Raw genomic sequence first — 8,384 nt, 5'->3', positions numbered from 1 at the left:
AACTGAAATCAAACTGAATTTAATTTGAACAAGTTAAGTGATCTATTTCTTGCAGTGCAATCTGAAGCACCACCACAAACTAAAATCAACACCTCTCTGATACAGTGTCAAAAACAAAAATTTTCTAATACATAATTCTATCGTACTATTCTGTACAAAGACAGATTACTTTTAACTGGATTCCATTGATTTGCACCAGTTTTGTTGCTGGAAACTCAAATTTCAAATAAAACAAACTGGTTTGAGTTGAAAATAATTAAATTATAGAAATTGACAGTCATTGTCTCAGTCATCTGTTAATGTCAACATTTGTTCCAGTAACACACAGGCTTCTGCTCCGTCATGTTCATAAAGCACAACTGAACTGAATTCAGTGATGGGAGAGGGTGGGGGTAGAGAGAAAGAGAGGAGGAGGGGTGACTGGTGTGTGTGTGTGTGTGTGTGTGTGTGTGTGTGTGTGTGTGTGTGTGTGTGAGAAAGCGAGAGGGGGTGAGAGAGAAAGTGCATCCAGCTCTCAGTCATTCATCTCTCGGGGAGAGGAGAGGAAACTACAGCAGGACGGGAAAAGAAACAGTTTTTGAACGGGAAAAAAAAGGAAGATTTTTTATTTTAAAGTTCTGTGTTCGATCTCTGACTTCAGAAGCCTCTCACTCCAACCTCCAGAAGCAGTTTTCCTTTTCATCATCATTTCTTTTGACACCCAGAAATAGTGTATTGCTGCATCACACCGCTCCTTCTACTCTGCATGGAGATACTTCCACTTCCTCTTCTCCTGCTGCAACTAAGGACACTTTCCTCCTTCTGAAAACTGCAGATTTTCAGAATCAAAACGGCAAAAGCGTGTCTGTTTTTGACAGGATCCCTGCATCACAAGCATCTCTTGCAACTTTAACGCCCTTACAACTTGGACAGAGAGAGCAGAGCCCTTCAATGCTGCGTGCGTAAAAGGGACTCTTCGCTTTTTTTTCTCCGAGGTGTAGGAGGAGGCGACTTCAGGAGGACGTACCGGGATCAGAGTGCTCCTGGAAGAGCTCCGGGAAGAGGAGGAAGAGGAGGAGGAGGAGGAGGAGGGCGCGTCACACTGAGAGAGAGCATCCTCCCTACAAACACACACCCTTAAGACAACAGAGCTACAGTAATCTTACAAAATTCCAAGTTGGAGATCATAGAAGTATTTTAGCAAAATAACCAACTGCATTATTGTAAAGTTGGAAATTAAAAATTAAGTAATCACAAAAAAGGAAATCACAAAAGTAGATTAAGATCAAGTTAAATTTATCACTGAGTTCCAGAGACAAACTACAAATCATAAAAAGGGATATTATAAAAATACTGTAGAGTTAATTTGTCAGAAGCACACACGGACACCCAGGACGCCCCAGCACGCCGCTGCAGGATGGATCACCCACCAATCAGAGGTAATCATAAATTCATCCTGCCGCCATCTGATCTGCTGATGAACTATTGATGATTTGCATGACCTTGAGATGAAAAAATTCTACAGTGTTTTTTTTAAAAACTAAAACAAGGTAGTATTCAAAAGGTTTGAGTAGCTTTGCAAACACCTTTTGTATCTTGGAATGGGATTTTATTTCAGCTTTTTTAACTTTATATTTAGGCAGCAATTGTAGAGTGTTTCCCTGCAGACATACCTACAACTATAAAGACTTTAAAGGAATTAAAAAAGTGATAAAGTAGTACATAAAGTGTGGCTCTAGGTTGTAAAAGGCATGTTAAAAGAAACTACAGGCACTCTGGGGCTCTGAAAACTTGCGAACCAGATGCAGATGGATAGGATGTGGACACTATTTTTTTTTGGCACCAAATGCCTTATTGTTATGCAACATTCCTAAAAATTTGAATTAGTTTTCTAGGTCCTATGAGTTGATCCACAACCTTAAAGATTATAAAGTTGTGTTTTATTGTCTTTACTTTAAGTAAATTAGCAAAACATCCAATCAGATCAAGCCGAGATGGACATACAAGTCCAAACTCACAAGGTCTGACACAAGACTCAGACAGAAAAGTGGTTTATTTCCCTATCAGCAGACTGAGTTGATAGTCTCAGGTCATTTCTTGATGGTTTCACCTCCCTAATCCTTTGCAGCCTATCTGATGGCAAAATTCCCCGCGTCTCTTCCCTGTGTGAATGATTAAATCATGCTGCAGATGACTGGTACAAATGCATGGGTGTATTTCTTTCCCTGCCTGGTTTCCCATCTCGTGTCTTGACTGTTGGGTGGGGATGTGAGTGGAAGGAACGATGGGTTTGTAGTCATGTACACTGGAACCTGCTTTGCCCCTGGTGGACAGATTGGTCCGAGCTATCGTTTTATTGTTACTGAAGGTGAATTAGTCACGTTGACAGGTTATCAGTCTGCACAGTCTCGTTTAGTTTGTGCATTTACTGACTTTTTGAGAAAGTTAGTCAACTTCAAGAAAACTTTCGGGTCACTGAGAGAGCACATTTCTACCAAAGTATAATAATCATATTAAATGCAGTGTATTAGTAGTTGCTGTGTGTGTGTGTGTGTGTGTGTGTGTGTGTGTGTGTGTGTGTGTGTATGTGTGTGTATGTATGTGTAAGTGTGATGGGGACATGTGGGGTTGGGATTGATTGTCCTCAAGGTCGGATGCAGAATGTCAATACCAATCTCCGCTGGGGTGGGACTGGAGGGGCGGGTGGAGGAGCAGATGATGGGACAGACAGATGGGGGAGGGAGAGAGAGAAAGAAAGTGAATGGGATGAGAAGAGTGGTATTGTTAGGCAGAGGGATTGACCATGGATGGATGGATGGATGGATGGATGGGAGGGGACAGTATGTGTGGAGCAGAGGAATATGGCGGATAGATGAACGAATGATGAAATGGACGGATGGTGAGATTGATGGGGTGGGGGGAGGAGATGGAGGGATTTTTTTATGCCACAGCAGAGGAGCTAATGCACTGACTAATGCACTACAGAACCACAAACTTGTGGAAAGAGAGAGAAAATATTCACAGTAAAAACACTTGCTTAAAAAGAAAAAAAAAAGAGCGATTGTCTTGACAGAAATATTGCTTGACATTTTTAGAAATACAGTAAAGTATAATTCAGTTTTGCTCCTTTGTTCCTGCATCAGAACTGACAGTTCATAAACACATGTATTTGCTCTTGTAAGAATTCACTGAGAAGACAAAGTGAAGACTTTAAACTTCCAAAGGTTTGGAGTCAATAAAAAAGAAGACTTTCTCATAAAGAAGTCGTCAACATGCTGCAATCAGTGCTTTGCAACAGGAAGCAACCTTCAAAGTTGAGTTTGCAACTTCTGGCATCCACTGGGGCTGAAGAATAAAGCCAACAGCAAAGTGCTCAAAACTGCAGTTTGTTGAATGGCTGCTTGAGGCTGGCTCCAGAAGCAAGTCAATCCCCAATGACCCTCATGTTTAAATGGGAACTTTACGGCAGAAAACATGTTTACAGCCTGGTACAAGAAACGGTTTTGGTTTCTATAGCTTATATCCCCCTTCATGACAACTGTACGAGGAGTGAATTTTTATATATCTGACCCGTTAAAATGTTATTAAGGCTTAAAGTTACGCGTAATTAAGGGTGGGCCACTCTGAGTCACAGACTGTCTATAGTAGGCTCCTGAAATGCCAAACTCGAGGCTTCAAAACAGGATTCCACAATGCAGTGAGCAATGTCACGGTGGCTATGTCCATTATTTTTTAGTCATGTTTTTGTCTCAAGGTGTAATCCCTCCAAAGGCCACAAGATGTCACAAGAAAAAAAAAATTGTATTAAATCGAGAAATCCTGACATATTCGCTTGTGACTTTGTTCACAATGCAAGCCCCAGTGCTATACTTTTTATCGCTCAGATTTTATTTTTGTTTGATGTCACACACCACTGTATGGAGGCAAACATGGAGACCACTCACATCAGCATTTACTGTTTCATTTATAAGATGTGCAGCGGAAGTCAACAAACTTGTGAGCACATGATGAAGAATATGACAAGAGAGAAAGCCACGTTTTTAATTATGGCCTGTTGTGAAACAATGGTGCTACCTCTGTACAAAAGTGTGTGTATGGTGATTTAGAGCCAGGCATAGTGGGACTGTGACATGAATGGCTTCAGTGAAACAGATTTCATCCAGTATTTCAGGGTGTCCTCTATGTTTCTGTTGACCAAGTGACTCCTGCATCACATAATCCTGACAAATTTTGATCTAGATTGACTTAAAAGTCATAAGAATTCTGATACAAGTGTTCAGACTGAGGTTGCACTGCAAAAATCAGATCTGTATCTGACTAAGGACCACATATAAACGTGGCCCAAATCAGAATTGAAAGGAAAAAAAACAGATCTGTGTCACATATGAGCAATCTGGACATAGCCATGGAGTACAAATTTAATTTAGTCATTGTTTCCCTACGTGAGGTTGGAAAGTTGAAGTTGAAGCTGAGGTTGAAGTTGCCCAGTAGACTGATTGATTACTGAAAAAAAATCCTTGGCATCTTTTTTGCTAATTTAAAAACTTTTAAGTCATTTATCAAGTAAAAAGGCTGAGATGCTACCAAGAAGTGGGATTTTCCTTCAAAATTGTAAGTTTATGTCGCTCTTTTGATGCCATGATACTGTGATGGTTGCCTGGGTCCAGACCTCCAAAATCTGACTACTCCAATGAGTTGATGGATTCATGTGGCATCGTGGCATTAAACAGCCTGGGAACAGTTAGCCAATTGGTGCCGCTGGTAGGACACATTGTCAAGCTGTAGGGCACGCTGTCAAGCTGTAGGATACGTTGTCAAATGGTGGAGTAATAATAATAACAATGGAGAGTGCTATAGACAAGCTAGACCCTGCTATCAAGGTTATCCTAAAATGGCATGTCGTACACAACATATTCTCATTCTTATCTTGTCACATATTCCTGCTTCTTCTGTGGACTTTTGACGTCTACATATGACGTGCTAGGTTACCTGGGTGCTTCTGTTGTTGACGTTCCAGGACGCCGTGTCAGCTGAAAATACACTTGGTCTGTCACAGAAAATGTACAATATCTGTACGGTTTCTGCTCGTTAGATGCATACAATCATTTCAAAAGAAACTTGTGTTGGTAAAACACATCACACCCTTATCATAATTCCTTATGTAACATGGTTAGGTTTAGAAAAAAACATCATGGTCTGCCTCAGCATTCACTGGGCTCCTGGGTGAAAGTCCGGTCTTTGTTGGACCCATCCAGCACCCCTCCCGCCCACCACATAGGGACTTTCCAGGTCCTTAAGTCACGTTATTTTCCGGCAGCATTTTTAAATGATGCCTTCCGGCGCTGTGTCATTCTGCTGGGAAAGAATGGCTTTTCTCATCGGTGTCTGACATGGAAATCACTGATCAAGCAGCAATATTTGAGGTTGCTTCTGCATATCGCCTGACATCATAGTTTGTTTACTCTCTCCACTCCACTCCTAAAATCCAAGCAAAGCAAGTATGTTGGTATGAGTACACTTCAGTGTGGACTTAAAATGACACTAGATTCAGGTGGATATGTTGGGCTTTAGTGATTGGTTGGGGAAAGTCAGATCCCCCTCCCCCACATAAAATGAGTTAGAGTGGACTCAATGTCAGACTGAAGATGAAAACGGAGTGTGTAGCTGACAGGTTGGGTCTGATATCATGTAGCTGTGATGGAGGACAATTCCCCATAAATAAAGTTGAGGCTATAACTGAACTTAACAAAAAAGCAAGAGGCAGCTGTGAATCTCCACTGTTTCATTTCCAGTTAAGGCCCCTGGTGGTTATTCAGACTGACCCAGAATGAACGATTTAATTTCAAATCCAGATGGCCAACAGTAATGGCTGCAAGTTGGAGCCATAGTGTCTAGAGGCAAAAAAAAAGCAACAATAATGTGTTAATGATATTTTAAAGTTAAGGTATATGAAGGTTTGCTTTCACGACGATATCTGGAGCACTTTTTTTGTATGTTTGTATGTGTGATGCCATTTTAATTTGGATTACACAAAAATAACACTACCAGAAAAAGAAATTGAGCATCTTAGCTCTCTTTTGGAGAAAAGAACAACTGTGCACTTCATACACTGTCAATGAAAACTGTACAGGAAGCCTCAATATTTAAGAAATGATGAAACTACAGAGACAGTTGCTACCGGCAGTTTCTCATTCTTGGAAAGCAAAAATGAACAAAACAAACCTAAGGCAAACACCACCTGATGAATAACTAAGAGAGCAAATCATGCTCATCTGAAGTTTCAGGAACTTGCATCACACTCCCACTGCTGCCAAAGTCTTACCTTGCAGAATGCAACCTGGTTTCACAAAAGCTCCCAAAATGACAGTTGAAGTTTTTTGTCTCTTTGCCCGAAAAGAGAGAGAAATATTTTCTACCATGAAAAGACCCTGATGGAGAAACTAGATCACTTGTGCTCTTCAGGTGCTTTTGAGGATTAATGTTAACTTTTAAAAAGACATAACATGAAAGGGCAGTGGCAACACAGTATTATCAGAACTACAGGAATCTCTGCTTTGTAAAGGTTTAGCACCTCCACTTGGCTGGTCAGTTGGGTTTTCATTACCATAACATCATTCCCTTAACACTGCACATGGAGAAATAACTTCATCTAAGTAAGATTCATTCATTAAGATGTTTTTGTCTGCTACCAGGTGAGCTACTGGCTGTCCCATTAAAAGTAAATTTTAACTCCAGATCAAACCGAAACCTTATCCACTGTTCCATTAGCCTGAACATCCAGGACTCAACAATGCCCGCTTGCCCTGGGCAAAAATGTTACGTCAGGCTAGTAAATCTAGCAGCTCACTTGCCTGATTGAGCAGGTGGTAAAAAAGAATTAAAAGACTGAATTTTTTCCAGAGCCGATGATGGAAGCAGCTAAGGAGTGGGCCATCTCGCTTTCTTCTCAACTCTGCTGAGACTTACACATGTGCAGTAAGAGAAGGTTTATGAGCTCTCAATGCAATGCAATCAAAATTATCCTCAAAACAGGAGTTCAGTTGGGTGGTGTTGGAATATGTGGGCAAAAACTAAAGCTTAAACTATGTATTGCATACTTTGCCCCAGGTTTGAGAGCAAGTTGGACAAAACAAGGTAGTTTTTTCATGGTAATTAACCATAGTCTCTGTAGTTAATCACTAAATAATGAAACTATTTTAGGGGCACGTAAAAGTTGATTTTGGGTAAGACGGGACAAGTGAGAAAAAAAACAAAACATTAACCTTGAACCCTGACAAGACAAGCTCAATTTGTGCTAAAGTCGCAAAATCTGATTATGGTTCAAGTAACTGAAAAGAACTGTACAACTGAGTGACAGTAACCAAAAGTTCGTCCAGGAACCAACCTGACTTAAGTCCTTTTTACACAGAGATTGTGCTATAGAAAGTCCCTCCTTCATGCCGCCTTTACATTTTTACAAAGAACCAAACAATGGTGGCATCATTCAGACTGACCCAGAATGAACGATTTAATTTCAAATCCAGATGGCCGACAGTAATGGCTGCAAGTTGGAGCCATAGTGTCCAGAGGCAAAAAAAAATAAAAAATAAAAATAAAATAAAGAGCAACAATAATGTGTTAATAATATTTTAAAGTTAAGATATATGAAGGTTTGCTTTCACAACAATGATATCTGGAGCACTTTTTTTGTATGTTTGTATGTGTGATGCCATTTTAATTTGGATTACACAAAAATAACACTACCAGAAAAAGAAATTGAGCATCTTAGCTCTCTTTTGGAGAAAAGAACAACTGTGCACTTCATACACTGTCAATGAAAACTGTACAGGAAGCCTCAATATTCAAGAAATGATGAAACTACAGAGACAGTTGCTGCCGGCAGTTTCTCATTCTTGGAAAGCAAAAATGAACAAAACAAACCTAAGGCAAACACCACCTGATGAATAACTAAGAGAGCAAATCATGCTCATCTGAAGTTTCGGGAACTTGCATCACACTCCCACTGCTGCCAAACTCTGACCTTGCAGAATGCAACCTGGTTTCACAAAAGCTCCCAAAATGACAATTGAAGTTTTTTTTGTCTCTTTGCCCGAAAAGAGAGAGAAATATTTTCTACCATGAAAAGACCCTGATGGAGAAACTAGATCACTTGTGCTCTTCAGGTGCTTTTGATGATTAGTGTTAACTTTTAAAAAGACATAACATGAAAGGGCAGTGGCAACACAGTATTATTAGAACTACAGGAATCTCTGCTTTGTAAAGGTTTAGCGCCTCCACTTGGCTGGTCAGTTGGGTTTTCATTACCATAACATCATTCCCTTAACACTGCACATGGAGAAATAACTTCATCTAAGTAAGATTCATTCATTAAGATGTTTTTGTCTGCTACCAGGTGAGCTACTGGC

At 40.2% G+C, this 8,384-nt stretch overlaps 1 protein-coding gene across 1 annotated transcript in view; it reads left to right on the top strand.

The window, feature by feature from the left end:
• The first annotated feature begins 529 nt into the window (after positions 1–529).
• LOC125898481 (protein sprouty homolog 3) overlaps positions 530–8,384 on the top strand; it is a 30,138-nt gene continuing 22,283 nt past the window's right edge. Inside the window, exon 1 of the mRNA XM_049592290.1 lies at positions 530–1,418. The gene's annotated coding sequence lies outside the window, so the exon portion shown is untranslated. The remainder of the gene's footprint in view (positions 1,419–8,384) is intronic.

Source organism: Epinephelus fuscoguttatus, linkage group LG12 (assembly GCF_011397635.1).
Source record: "Epinephelus fuscoguttatus linkage group LG12, E.fuscoguttatus.final_Chr_v1".
Classification (NCBI taxonomy): Eukaryota; Metazoa; Chordata; class Actinopteri; order Perciformes; family Serranidae; genus Epinephelus; species Epinephelus fuscoguttatus.
Note: the sequence above shows the minus strand (reverse complement) of the source record. Positions and strands in the feature narration are given on the sequence as shown.